The sequence below is a fragment of the Pseudophryne corroboree genome, chromosome 1 (genome assembly GCF_028390025.1).
Source record: "Pseudophryne corroboree isolate aPseCor3 chromosome 1, aPseCor3.hap2, whole genome shotgun sequence".
In the NCBI taxonomy this organism is placed as follows: Eukaryota; Metazoa; Chordata; class Amphibia; order Anura; family Myobatrachidae; genus Pseudophryne; species Pseudophryne corroboree.
In genome coordinates this window covers 450,530,271-450,544,784 of record NC_086444.1, presented here as the reverse complement: position 1 = coordinate 450,544,784, position 14,514 = coordinate 450,530,271, and the positions used below count along the sequence as shown (strand labels likewise).

Sequence of the window (14,514 nt, the reverse complement as noted above, 5' to 3'; positions counted from 1 at the left end):
CCCAGTACAGGGCTGATATTCCTAGGGAAATCCATCCCATACTGTTCACTACAGGGCTGATAGCCCTAGGGAAATCCATCCCATACTGTTCACTACAGGGCTGATATCCATAGGGAAATCCGGCACACAAAACATTGTCACTGGCCCCTAGGGAAAAAAACATCCAGATTCTTGAACCAGCATTTATTTATTAACAGTTTCTTAAATAAAAAATAATAATAATATAGCGTCACAAATTCCGTTGCACTTTCCAATTGGACACAATGATAAAATAAAACTGGGCAATAATAAATAGTCATAGAGGTACGAAGGCCCTGCTCGCAATCTTACAATCTATAACCACTAGAACTACTGTCAAAATTAATTCCTGGGTAACGGCTATGCTGTCAGAATGTTGACAGCAGATTGTCAGATTGTCAGCACAAGAATTTAGAGTTATAGTTAAGGGGGGTGCACACGGGGGAGATGTGTGCTGGGCGATCTAGCACAGACCACTCAGCACACATCTCTCCCCCTGCTCAGCACTCAGCGCGATGTGTGTGCATGCCAAATCTAGAGTCAGCGACAGATACATGCTGAAATTCTAAGCAATCTAGTCAGATTGCTTCGAATTTCAGCACGGATCTCACCGTGTGTACCCCCCCTTTAGGCTGCAGTTAGGATTAGGTTTATATCAGGGGGCATTTTAACAGCTGAGGGGACCGTGGGTGGGCCCCCTCCTCTTCACAGAGCAGTAGATTCTGGCATCGTGCCAGAGTCTACTGCGCGTGTGTAGGTCTCCGGAAACATGGTGTCCCACATGTTCCGAAGACTAACTCCCTACTGCACATGCACATCAGCCATTTTGCCGGTGTTTTTTTTTTTACTGCAGCTCCGATGCGGGACTCCAGAAAGATAAGTAATAAAACATGGGTGCAGTATGTGCGGTGTGGGACGCCCTGGTCTCAGGGGCCTGTGTGCACTACACAGACTGCACCCATTATAAAACCGCCAATGGTTTATATTGAAAATCACACTGTCGACAATCTAAATATACTCTGTCAACATCATGCAGTTGGATTCTGAATGTTGACACAGTATACCCCACCCGGTTAATGTAGGGGTAATAAACAGTATTCTAGTAAAACATTTTTTTTTTGTCAGGTTTCCCCCCCCCCCTGCAGTACTACTGGTCACTGCAGGCTATAGCAGCCATAAACTGCATTCGTTTGCCGCCATTGTTAGAACTACACCCCTTCCCTCATACACACACTATATGATCACTGATGCTGATATTACTTTTGTAGGGGGCGGGAGACACACAGTTTTTTTTATCTAATGTGTTCATTTCAAACAAATGTTTTACACATGAAGATGATTAATGCCGCAGTGTGATCTTGATAGGCTTCACAAGTATCTGCGTCTGAACACATATACAGGTTGAGTATCCCTTATCCAAAACGCTTGGGACCAGAGGCATTTTGGATATCAGATTTTTCCGTATTTTGGAATAATTGCATACCATAATGAGATATCATGGTGATGGGACCCAAGTCTAAGCACAGAATGCATTTATGTTACATATACCGTACACCTTATACACACAGCCTGAAGGTCATTTTAGCCAATATTTTTGATAACTTTGTGCATTAAACAAAGTGTGTCTACATTCACACAATTCATTTATGTTTCATATACACCTTATACACACAGCCTGAAGGTCATTTAATACAATATTTTTAATAACTTTGTGTTTTAAACAAAGTTTGAGTACACTGAGCATAGGTGTGCGCAGGGGGGGTGCCTGGTGCGCACAGGCACCCCCTAATGTCTGGCACCCCGATCTCACATGCCTGATGCAGCGAGCAGGCTTATTACTGTCCGCTCTGTGACAGTGAATGACTGACTTGTAAGTAAGCTGCTGCAGCTTGCTGGGGAAAGAGAGAGGGAGCCAGACCAGGCTGCGGAGGAGCAGTGTAATTGCAGTGAGTGCCATCTGGGGTGCTTGTTTGGTGCACACTACAACATCTGACAATGTATCTGCTTTATTAGGATTGGTACAAGGGTGGATATTTTATATTGAGTTGATCGTCAATAGATGGTGCTAGACACGCCCAAAAGGCGGTGCTAGACACACCCCTCCAACGGTGCACCCCCTAATAAAATGTGCTGCGCACGCCTATGACACTGAGCCACAGAAAACAAAGATTTCAGTATGTCACTCTCACTCAAAAAAGTCCGTATTTCAGAATATTCCGTATTTCGGAATATTTGGATATGGGATACTCAACTGTATGTGTTTATTTTGAATCACACGTATCATAGAGTAAGCAAAAATAAGAACATAAATGCATTTTTTTTTTAAATTGAGAAATGTAATTTACTCCTGCGCTTTTAAAGCAAATGTGTCCCGCGCTAAATGAGCCTCTTGCAAAATGGAGTGTTGTTCCAGCCGTGCTCTTGGTGCAAGATCTGTTGTTTTATCCAGTGTTGCTATCTCCTCTCATTCTTCTTAAGGTGAGTATACACTGGCCGTTATATCGGCCGTTCTATTGAACGACCGATATATTGCTGGCCCGTTAGCCAGTGTGTACCAACGATGTGTCTGTGAACGCCTTCGTTCACAGACATATCGTGTCGGCCCTGCTGCACACACGATGACCAATATATCTACAGATATGGATATGCAAAGATAGATAAACTTGGCGCCAAAGTAATAGTTCCTCTGTAAAATATATATTAGACACAAACGTGAATAATGGTCACTCCCCAATTTTCTGGGTGGCAGCCAGGTGACAATAACATGTAGTGGTAAATTACACAAAATTAGAGATAAAAACAATAAAGTAACCAGCGCCTATAAAGTGCTTAAAGTGAAATTTGTGCACTTAGGCCCTCATTCCGAGTTGTTCGCTCGCTAGCTGCTTTTAGCAGCATTGCACACGCTAGGCCGCCGCTCCCTGGGAGTGTATCTTAGTTTAGCAGAATAGCGAACGAAAGAGTAGCAGAATTGCTACTAAATATTTTCTTGCAGTTTCTGAGTAGCTCCAGACCTACTCCTGGATTGCGATCAGCTCGGTCCGTTTAGTTCCTGGTTTGACGTCACAAACACGCCCTGCGTTCAGCCAGCCAGTCCCCCATTTCTCCAGACACTCCCGCGTTTTTCCCTGGCACGCCTGCGTTTTTTAGCACACTCCCGGAAAACGCTCAGTTACTACCCAGAAACGCCCCTTTCCTGTCAATCATTCACCGATCAGCAGTGCGACTGAAAAAGAGCCGCAGATTCCACAGCAAATCTATGAAGTTTTTAGTTAAATTACTAAGCGCATGCGCCCTGCGTGCCTTGCGCATGCGCATTTTGCAGCAAATCGCAGGATAGCGAAAATCGGCAACGAGTGAACAACTCGGAATGACCCCCTTAGTGCTACACATGTGAACACAAGGACAAGAAAACCAAAGCTTATCTTTTAAGAGCTGTGTATTCGGACCATTTTCTTGGCCCAAATGGTATGAGATGTATCCAGACAGTAGGATAAGAAAAAGAACAATTAATACATCATGGTGCGTATTTCTTAAAAACCAGGTACCTTGCTTATATATATATTAGGTGTTCTTTAGGAGATTCTATCCCCAATTAACACCAAAAAGCACAGATACTATAGGTTTGAAAAGTTAAAAAAAAAAGTTATTTTAATACACACATAGAAAAAGCTTATCTGTCCAATCATCTGGATACAGGCATGAGGTAGGTCCCTACGCATTTCCTCTGATTTTCAGACTTCTTCAACAGATATATTGGTGCATCGTTGTGTGTGTGTGTGTGTGTGTGTGTGTGTGTGTGTGGGCGGTAGGCCGTACACATGCTGCAGAGGCCGGCGGTGATTGACGGCTTAACTGAGTGAGCGCATGTAAATGCCCGCCCAGTTCATGATGTTAGTCACAACGGATCAGGCAGTGTGTGTATGTACAACACACTGCCTGATCCTCCTATAGATATATCTGCAGATCCATTGATCTGCAGATACATCGTTCCAGTGTGTACCCACTACCCACCATTAGGAACTATACCTTTTTTCCTCCCCAAGACATGTTTGTGGATCCCATGTTTCCTGACACTATCCACAGACTTTATTATATGACATCTGATTTATGCCCAGATTTATCAAGCCTTGGAGAGTGATAAATAACACGGTGATAAAGTACCAACCAATCAGCGCCCAACTGTCATTTTTGAAACACAGCCTGTAACATGACAGTTAGGAGCTGATTGGCTGGTACTTTATCACTGTGCTATTTATCACTCTCCAAGGCTTGATAAATGGGCCCCTAACTGTATTTGACGTGAAAATATGCTGTGGTACTGTTTTCATATATGGCATCTTTATAGGCACTGGCTTAGCCTATTACATTATTGTCATCCCTTCATCTATTTAGGAGTATATGATCACTTTTTTATATGTAAAGAATTAGAAATAATTAAGGCTTATAGTTATATGTTGCATTGTTGGTTCAATATTCGTATATCAGATATAAAAAATGTCTACTAATATGTACATTCTGTGAGCCTTTGAAGAGCTCTTTGGTCAGAACCTATGAGGGGAGAATATGCCATTATGGAAACATCTCCCTCACTTCCTCTGTCTTCCCCATTCTTCACTGGTTTTCTCTTGAAGCAGCCAATCAGCTGCTTTCTATGAGGCTTTATTGCACATGATACATTTGAGAGTTGTAGTGTCTGAGTCTGTTTGACACCTCTGCTGTCCTTTAAACTGTCCCTTGACCACCTCCCCCTTCATGTCCAGAGGTAGGAAGCAGTGTCTCACAGTCTACTTCACTTTGCACCTGCTCAGTCTCCCAGCACTGTGTTGTGTGTATGTGTGTATGTGAGTGTGTGTGTGCGCGTGTGTGTGTCTGTGCGTATTGATTATTCCATTGTGCTGGGGAGAGAGAGGGAGCTGTCTGTGAATGGATCTGGGAGAGAGAGGGGGAGAGGGAGAGGTGTCTCGGAGACTGTAAATCAATAGGAAAAGCCCTGTCAACACAGAGAAAGTACCTCACACCACAAAGACATTGATTTATTTTTTCCTAGTCTTCATCTTCCTTCTGTAAAGGGGGGAGCAAGAAAGCCCGAGAGAGAGAGCGAGAAAGAGAGAGAGAGGGAGAGAGAGAGGGAGAGACCGCCTCCTCAGCATCCCTCAGACACAGCTTTATCCTCTCGCACCAGCTAAGCTGTAAGTAGCATTGATTTTACAATCTATTCCTGGTTTTTTTTCGCTCTCTCTTTTCGTCTCTCTCTCCATCTCTCTCCCTCTTTCTCTCATTTTGTGGCTTGTGGGTCAGAAGGCAATTGATTGAGGGGAGTAGATGGATGTACAGAAATTGGTGTGAGTGTATATATATATATATATATATATATATATATATACATACACACATGTAAATTATGCCCATTTGAAATGTGTGTGAAAATATATATCTATAGATATATATATATATATATATATGTGAGTGTATATACATAATACATAAATATAAATACATAAATACATATATGTATACATGATATGTACAGTATATACACACTTATAGTCATATTTGTTCATAGTATATTTGTGCTGTAGTAATTTACATTTGTATTGTTATACAAATCATGTCAACATAGGGGTTTAATTAATATCTGATTCATGAACTATATATATTAATACATATGTAATATGCTATTTCTAGCATTCAGTATGTATGTATGTATGTATAGTATATTTCTGTCTTTTTTCCAATTTATACTTTTGTGTGTACTGTATACATATATTTTTTATGTTTGCATATACAGATTTACATGTGCAATACGCTTGTGTAGAGGATCATATCTGTAGGAAAAATGAGAGGGGTGTGAGCAATATGTATATGTGCGTTGATTGTGGAGATGTATTATGCTCACATGTATTCTCATTTATGTAGAGGGCAAATCATCAAGCAATATTTGTAGGTAAACCCAGGACAGAGCCAGGGGGAGGGTTGGGGGCACTATGAGCGAGAGCAAAGGCGGCCTGGCAGTCCTTCACACCTGTCCTGTACTGGCGGTGACATCACAGCTGTTGTGTGTCTGCGATTGACTTATACCCCCATCAATCAAGGAGGAATGTGAGCACCTTTTCTTTGGAGGTGATACCTTCCATGGGGCAGAGAGAGGAGAAGGAGATAATAAACTGCAAGGGATAGAAAGAACTGGAATAGAGAAAAACGTGTTTATATACAGATGCTATATTATACAAAGAGAAGAGGAGGAGCAGGTATTAGGTATGCCAAAAAGGGAGAGCAGAACACAGAGAGGCAAGCAGGTTTAGTGTAAGCTTAGTACACAGACATACTGGAGGAGATGAAACAGTCATTTATATGGACTATGTATACAGAAATAGAGATGCTCAGATGTGGTCTTAGGGAGAGTAATGCTAGGTCCAGATATACACACAGACAGATGCATACTGAGGGAGGTTTATACTGTATGTAAGCTGAGGAGGTTGTGATAAACATAAAGACAGTGACAGCGGATAGATCTAGATATACACAGACGCATGCTGAGGGTGGTTCAGATATTCATAGATTCAGGATAGCCATGGAGGCCAGAGGGGGGGGGGGGGGGGAGATACACTTGGATAACGAGGAGGTTCTAATATACACAGTGAGTGATAACTGGTAGGGTGAGCTCTGTACAGAGGCATGCTGAGCTGGGTGCAGATTTATACAAAGACCTATACTATGGGAGCTTCTATCTATCTATCTATCTATCTATCTATCTATCTATCTATCTATCTATCTATCTATCTATCTATCTATCTATCTATCTATCTCCCTATCACATGTACATAGGCAGAGGGATGCTGAGGATAGTACAGTAGAAGAGGCTCAGGTTTAGAAGGAGAAGGAGGAATATGGTCGGAGTTCAGCTGTATCAAGTGGCAATAATCAGTAAAGCTAAGTTTGATTTGATTTGGCAGAGGGTTTAGTGAGAGAGGTGCAGATATATGCAGAGACAGCAGGATACAGATGGGGGATGGTGTTAAACATACACATAAGCAGAAGAATCCTGAATGAGGGTCTGGTATACACAGAGACAGTCATAATGGGTAGGTTGAGCTATACACAGACTAGAAGGATTCTGCGGGAGGTTCAATATACACAAAAAATATTGTGAAGAAGGACCAGAGATATACTGAAGGTGATTTAGATACTGTATGCAGAGAGTGTAGGGACCATACATTTATACATAGTGGTACGGCAACACTAAGGGATGTTTAGATATCTGTGGGCTAGATGCATCATCGTTTGGAGAGTGATAAACTACCAGTCAACCAGCTTCTATCTGTCATTTTTAAAACACAGCCTGTGACATGGCAGTTAGCAGCTGATTGGCTGGTGCTTTGTCTCTTTCCATGTATAATCACTCTCCACGCGATGATGCATCTAGCCCACGTATCTATAGACAGTTATCGTAACATAGGTTTGGATATACACAGAGGGGGATATGTATCAAACCTTGAGCTTCTAACTGGAATTTTATAGGATGTGTGAAGAATGACAGTTTGAAGCTGATTGGTTGGCACTTTATTTCTCTCCCAATGTTTGATACATTTCCCCCAGAGACAGATACTAGGCAAAGATTAGATATATAGAGAGGCAGAAAGTTATTGTGAGAGGGTTATATATACAGAGAGATGGATACAAAGGATGGTCTTCAGTTTGCCGGCTGTCGGGATCCCGACGCACAGTATACCGGCGCCGGAATCCCGACAGCCGGCATACCAACACTTTATATCCCTCTTGGGGGTCCACGACCCCCCTGGAGGGAGAATAAATAGGGTGGCACGTGTAGCACGCCACCGTGCCCGCAGCGTGGCAAGCACAGCAAGCCCGCAAGGGGCTCATTTGCACTCGCCGCGCTGTCGGTATGCCGGCAGCCGGGATTCTGGCGCCAGTATGCTGGTCGCCGGGAGCCCGGCCACGGCATACAATACTACACCCGATACAAAGACAAGGTTAGATCTACACATGTATGGATATAGAGAGATGGTTAGATATGCACAGAGAGATGGATACTGAGAGAGGGCTAGATATACTCCATATAAAGACAGATACAGAGATTGGGTTAGATATACACAGAGACACATGGATACTGAGAGAGGGTTAGATATATACAGAGACACATGGATACAGAGAGTGGGATAGATACATGAGACAAATGGATACCAACAAAAGGTTAGCTATACACCAAAGAAAGATGGATACTGAAAGAGGGTTAGTGGAGGGAAGGCCTAATGAGAAGAAGCACCCAACCCCGGCCCAATCAGTGGTCAGCTGCATCTCCTTCTGGGTCTCTGTGTATTGGGTTATAGAAACACAGAGACAGAAATCTACTGACAGTACATTAGATATACACAAAGACACATGGATACTGACAGTGGGTTAGATATATTCACATGGATACAGAGTGGGTTAGACATACACAGGGCCGCCGCAGAGGTGAGCCTCGGGGTTGGGGGTGGGTTAGGTTTAGGCTGCGGGGGGAGGGTTAGGCTTCGGTCAGAGGGCGTTCGGTTTAGGCACCCCCGGGGAGGGTTAGGAATAGGCTGCATGGTGAGAAGGGTTAGGTTTAGGCTGCGGGGAACCGGTTAGGGTTAGGCTTCAGTCAGAGGGGGTTAGGTTTAGGCACACCCAGGTAGGGTTAGTGATAGGCTGCATGGTGGGAAGGGTTAGGTTTAGGCTGTGGGATGAGGTGTTAGGTTTAGGCATCACTGGGAAGGGTTAGTATTAGGCTGTGGGGTGTGTGGGAGGGGGTTAGGTTTAGGCTGCTAGAAGGGAAGGTTATTGGGGTAAAGGGGGAGGCTTAGCATACTAACCTGACCCCTGTTGGGATTCTAACTATCTGGATGCCGCGGTCAGTATTCTTACCACCGGCATCCCGAACGCCGGCATATCATTCCCAACCTGAGACACATGGATACTGACAGTGGGTTATATATACACAGAGACACATGGATACTGACAGTGGGTTATATATACACAGAGACACATAGATACTGAGATTGGGTTATACATACACAATAAATAGATACTGAGAGTGGGTTATGCATACACAGAGACACATGGATACTAAGAGTGGATTATATATACACAGAGACACATGGATACAGAGAGTGGGTTATATATACACAGAGACACATGGATACAGAGAATGGGTTATACATACACAGAGACGCATGCATACAGAGAGTGGGTTATATATACACAGAGACACGTGGATACAGAGAGTGGGTTATACATACACAGAGACACATGGATACAGAGAGTGGGTTATACATACACAGAGACACATGGATACTGGGAGTGGGTTATACATACACAGAGACACATAGATACAGAGAGTGGGTTATACATACACAGAGACACATGGATACAGAGAGTGGGTTATACATACACAGAGACACATAGATACAGAGAGTGGGTTATACATACACAGAGACACATAGATACTGGGAGTGGGTTATATATACACAGAGACACATGGATACAGAGAGTGGGTTATACATACACAGACACACATGGATACAGAGAGTGGGTTATACATACACAGACACATGGATACAGAGAGTGGGTTATACATACACAGGCACACATGGATACAGAGAGTGGGTTATACATACATAGAGACACATAGATACTGGGAGTGGGTTATATATACACAGAGACACATGGATACTGAGAGTGGGTTATACATACACAGAGACACATAGATACTGGGAGTGGGTTATATATACACAGACACACATGGATACAGAGAGTGGGTTATACATACACAGACACACATAGATACTGGGAGTGGGTTATATATACACAGAGACACATAGATACTGAGAGTGGGTTATACATACACAGAGACACATGGATACAGAGAGTGGGTTATACATACACAGAGACACATAGATACTGGGAGTGGGTTATATATACACAGAGACACATGGATACAGAGAATGGGTTATACATACACAGAGACGCATGGATACAGAGAGTGGGTTATACATACACAGAGACACATAGATACAGAGAGTGGGTTATACATACACAGAGACACATAGATACTGGGAGTGGGTTATATATACACAGAGACACATGGATACAGAGAGTGGGTTATACATACACAGAGACACATAGATACTAAGAGTGGGTTATATATACACAGAGATACATGGATACAGAGAGTGGGTTCTACATACACAGACACATGGATACAGAGAGTGGGTTATACATACACAGAGACACATGGATACAGAGAGTGGGTTATACATACACAGAGACACATAGATACTGGGAGTGGGTTATATATACACAGAGACACATAGATACAGAGAGTGGGTTATACATACACAGACACACATGGATACAGAGAGTGGGTTATACATACACAGGCACACATGGATACAGAGAGTGGGTTATACATACATAGAGACACATAGATACTGGGATAAAGACACATAGATACTGGGAGTGGGTTATATATACACAGAGACACATGGATACTGAGAGTGGGTTATACATACATAGAGACACATAGATACTGGAAGTGGGTTATATATACACAGACACACATGGATACAGAGAGTGGGTTATACATACACAGACACACATAGATACTGGGAGTGGGTTATATATACACAGAGACACATAGATACTGAGAGTGGGTTATACATACACAGAGACACATGGATACAGAGAGTGGGTTATACATACACAGAGACACATAGATACTGGGAGTGGGTTATATATACACAGAGACACATGGATACAGAGAATGGGTTATACATACACAGAGACGCATGGATACAGAGAGTGGGTTATATATACACAGAGACACATGGATACAGAGAGTGGGATATACATACACAGAGACACATGGATACAGAGAGTGGGTTATACATACACAGAGACACATGGATACAGACAGTGGGTTATACATACACAGAGACACATAGATACTGGGAGTGGGTTATACATACACAGAGACACATAGATACAGAGAGTGGGTTATACATACACAGAGACACATAGATACAGAGAGTGGGTTATACATACACAGAGACACATAGATACTGGGAGTGGGTTATATATACACAGAGACACATGGATACAGAGAGTGGGTTATACATACACAGAGACACATAGATACTGGGAGTGGGTTATATATACACAGACAGACATGGATACTGAGAGTGGGTTATACATACACAGAGACACATAGATACTGGGAGTGGGTTATATATACACAGAGACACATAGATACAGAGAGTGGGTTATACATACACAGAGACACATAGATACTAAGAGTGGGTTATATATACACAGAGACACATGGATACAGAGAGTGGGTTATACATACACAGACACATAGATACTGGGAGTGGGTTATATATACACAGAGACACATGGATACAGAAAGTGGGTTATACATACACAGAGACACATAGATACTGGGAGTGGGTTATATATACACAGAGACACATAGATACTGAGAGTGGGTTATATATACACAAAGACACATAGATACTGAGAGTGGGTTATACATACACAGACACACATGGATACAGAGAGTGGGTTATACATACACAGAGACACATAGATACTGGGAGTGGGTTATATATACACAGAGACACATGGATACAGAAAGTGGGTTATACATACACAGAGACACATAGATACTGGGAGTGGGTTATATATACACAGAGACACATAGATACTGGGAGTGGGTTATATATACACAGAGACACATAGATACTGAGAGTGGGTTATACATACACAGACACACATGGATACAGAGAGTGGGTTATACATACACAGAGACACATAGATACTGGGAGTGGGTTATATATACACAGAGACACATGGATACAGAGAGTGGGTTATACATACACAGAGACACATAGATACTGGGAGTGGGTTATATATACACAGAGACGCATAGATACTGAGAGTGGGTTATATATACACAGAGACACATAGATACTGAGAGTGGGTTATACATACAGAGACACACATGGATACAGAGAGTGGGTTATACATACACAGAGACACATAGATACTGGGAGTGGGTTATATATACACAGAGACACATGGATACAGAGAGTGGGTTATACATACACAGAGACACATAGATACTGGGAGTGGGTTATATATACACAGAGACACATAGATACTGAGAGTGGGTTATACATACACAGACACACATAGATACTGGGAGTGGGTTATATATACCCAGAGACACATGGATACTGAGAGCGGGTTATACATACACAGAGACACATAGATACTGAGAGTGGGTTATACATACACAGACACACATGGATACAGAGAGTGGGTTATACATACACAGAGACACATAGATACTGGGAGGGGGTTATATATACACAGAGACACATAGATACTGGGAGTGGGTTATATATACACAGAGACACATAGATACTGAGAGTGGTTTATATATACACAGACACACATGGATACAGAGAGTGGGTTATACATACACAGAGACACATGGATACTGGGAGTGGGTTATATATACACAGAGACACATAGATACTGAGAGTGGGTTATACATACACAGACACACATAGATACTGGGAGTGGGTTATATATACACAGAGACACATAGATACTGAGAGTGGGTTATACATACACAGACACACATGGATACAGAGAGTGGGTTATACATACACAGAGACACATAGATACTGGGAGTGGGTTATATATACACAGAGACACATGGATACAGAGAGTGGGTTATACATACACAGAGACACATAGATACTGGGAGTGGGTTATATATACACAGAGACACATAGATACTGGGAGTGGGTTATATATACACAGAGACACATAGATACTGAGAGTGGGTTATATATACACAGACACACATGGATACAGAGAGTGGGTTATACATACACAGAGACACATGGATACTGGGAGTGGGTTATATATACACAGACACATAGATACTGAGAGTGGGTTATACATACACAGACACACATAGATACTGGGAGTGGGTTATATATACACAGAGACACATAGATACTGAGAGTGGGTTATACATACACAGACACACATGGATACAGAGAGTGGGTTATACATACACAGAGACACATAGATACTGGGAGTGGGTTATATATACACAGAGACACATGGATACAGAGAGTGGGTTATACATACACAGAGACACAGATACTGGGAGTGGGTTATATATACACAGAGACACATAGATACTGGGAGTGGGTAAATATACACAGAGACACATAGATACTGAGAGTGGGTTATACATACACAGAGACACATGGATACAGAGAGTGGGTTATACATACACAGACACACATGGATACAGAGAGTGGGTTATACATACACAGAGACACATAGATACAGAGAGTGGGTTATACATACACAGACACATGGATACAGAGAGTGGGTTATACATACACAGAGACACATAGATACAGAGAGTGGGTTATACATACACAGACACACATAGATACTGGGAGTGGGTTATATATACACAGAGACACATGGATACAGAGAGTGGGTTATACATACACAGAGACACATGGATACAGAGAGTGGGTTATACATACACAGAGACACATAGATACTGGGAGTGGGTTATATATACACAGAGACACATGGATACAGAGAGTGGGTTATACATACACGGAGACACATAGATACTGGGAGTGGGTTATATATACACAGAGACACATAGATACTGAGAGTGGGTTATACATACACAGAGACACATGGATACAGAGAGTGGGTTATATATACACAGAGACACATGGGTACAGAGAGTGGGTTATACATACACACAGTGCCAGATTAAGGTCCTCATGGGCCTGCAGCTGAAATTTCTGCAGAGCCTATAACATACCTCCCGACTGTCCCGGCAGGGAGGGCATAGAGAGACGCGGGGCGGCATGTACAGCATAGAGAGACGTGGGGCAGTAGGGAGGGTATAGAGACGCGGACAGTAGGGAGGGCATAGAGAGAAGCCGGGTGGTTGGGAGAGCATAGAGATGTGTTGTGGTAGGGAGGGCATAGAGACGTGGGGCGGTAGGGAGGCCATAAAGACGCGGGGTGGGAGGGAGGGCATAGAGATATGTGGGGCGGTAGGGATGGCATAGAGACGCGGGCGGTAGGGAGGGCATAGAGACGTGGGGCGGTAGGGAGGGCATGGAGACGTGTGGTGGTAGGGAGGACATAGAGAAGCGGGGCGCATGGACAGCATAGAGAGACGCATGGTAGTAGGGAGGGTATAGAGATGTGGGGTGGTAGGGAGGGCATAGAGACACGGGGCGGTAGGGAGGGCATAGAGACGCAAGGCGGTAGGGAGGACATAGAGACGCAAGGCAATAGAGAGGGCATAGAGACGTGGGGCAGTAGGGAGGGCATAGAGAGATGCGGGGTGGTAGGGATGGCATAGAGAGAAGACAGTGGTAGGGAGGGTATAGA

The 14,514-nt window shown here is 43.1% G+C and overlaps 1 protein-coding gene across 5 annotated transcripts in view; it reads left to right on the top strand.

Annotated features, from left to right (window-relative positions):
* The first annotated feature begins 4,913 nt into the window (after positions 1 to 4,913).
* The window catches only part of ZFHX2 (zinc finger homeobox 2), a 121,677-nt gene continuing 112,076 nt past the window's right edge, over positions 4,914 to 14,514 (top strand). For 3 of the 5 annotated variants that reach the window (XM_063913586.1, XM_063913585.1, XM_063913584.1), the window contains exon 1: positions 4,915 to 5,210. The gene's annotated coding sequence lies outside the window, so the exon portion shown is untranslated. Of the gene's footprint in view, positions 5,211 to 14,514 lie in introns of all 5 variants that reach the window. The other 2 variants (XM_063913588.1, XM_063913587.1) reach the window with 1 other exon arrangement.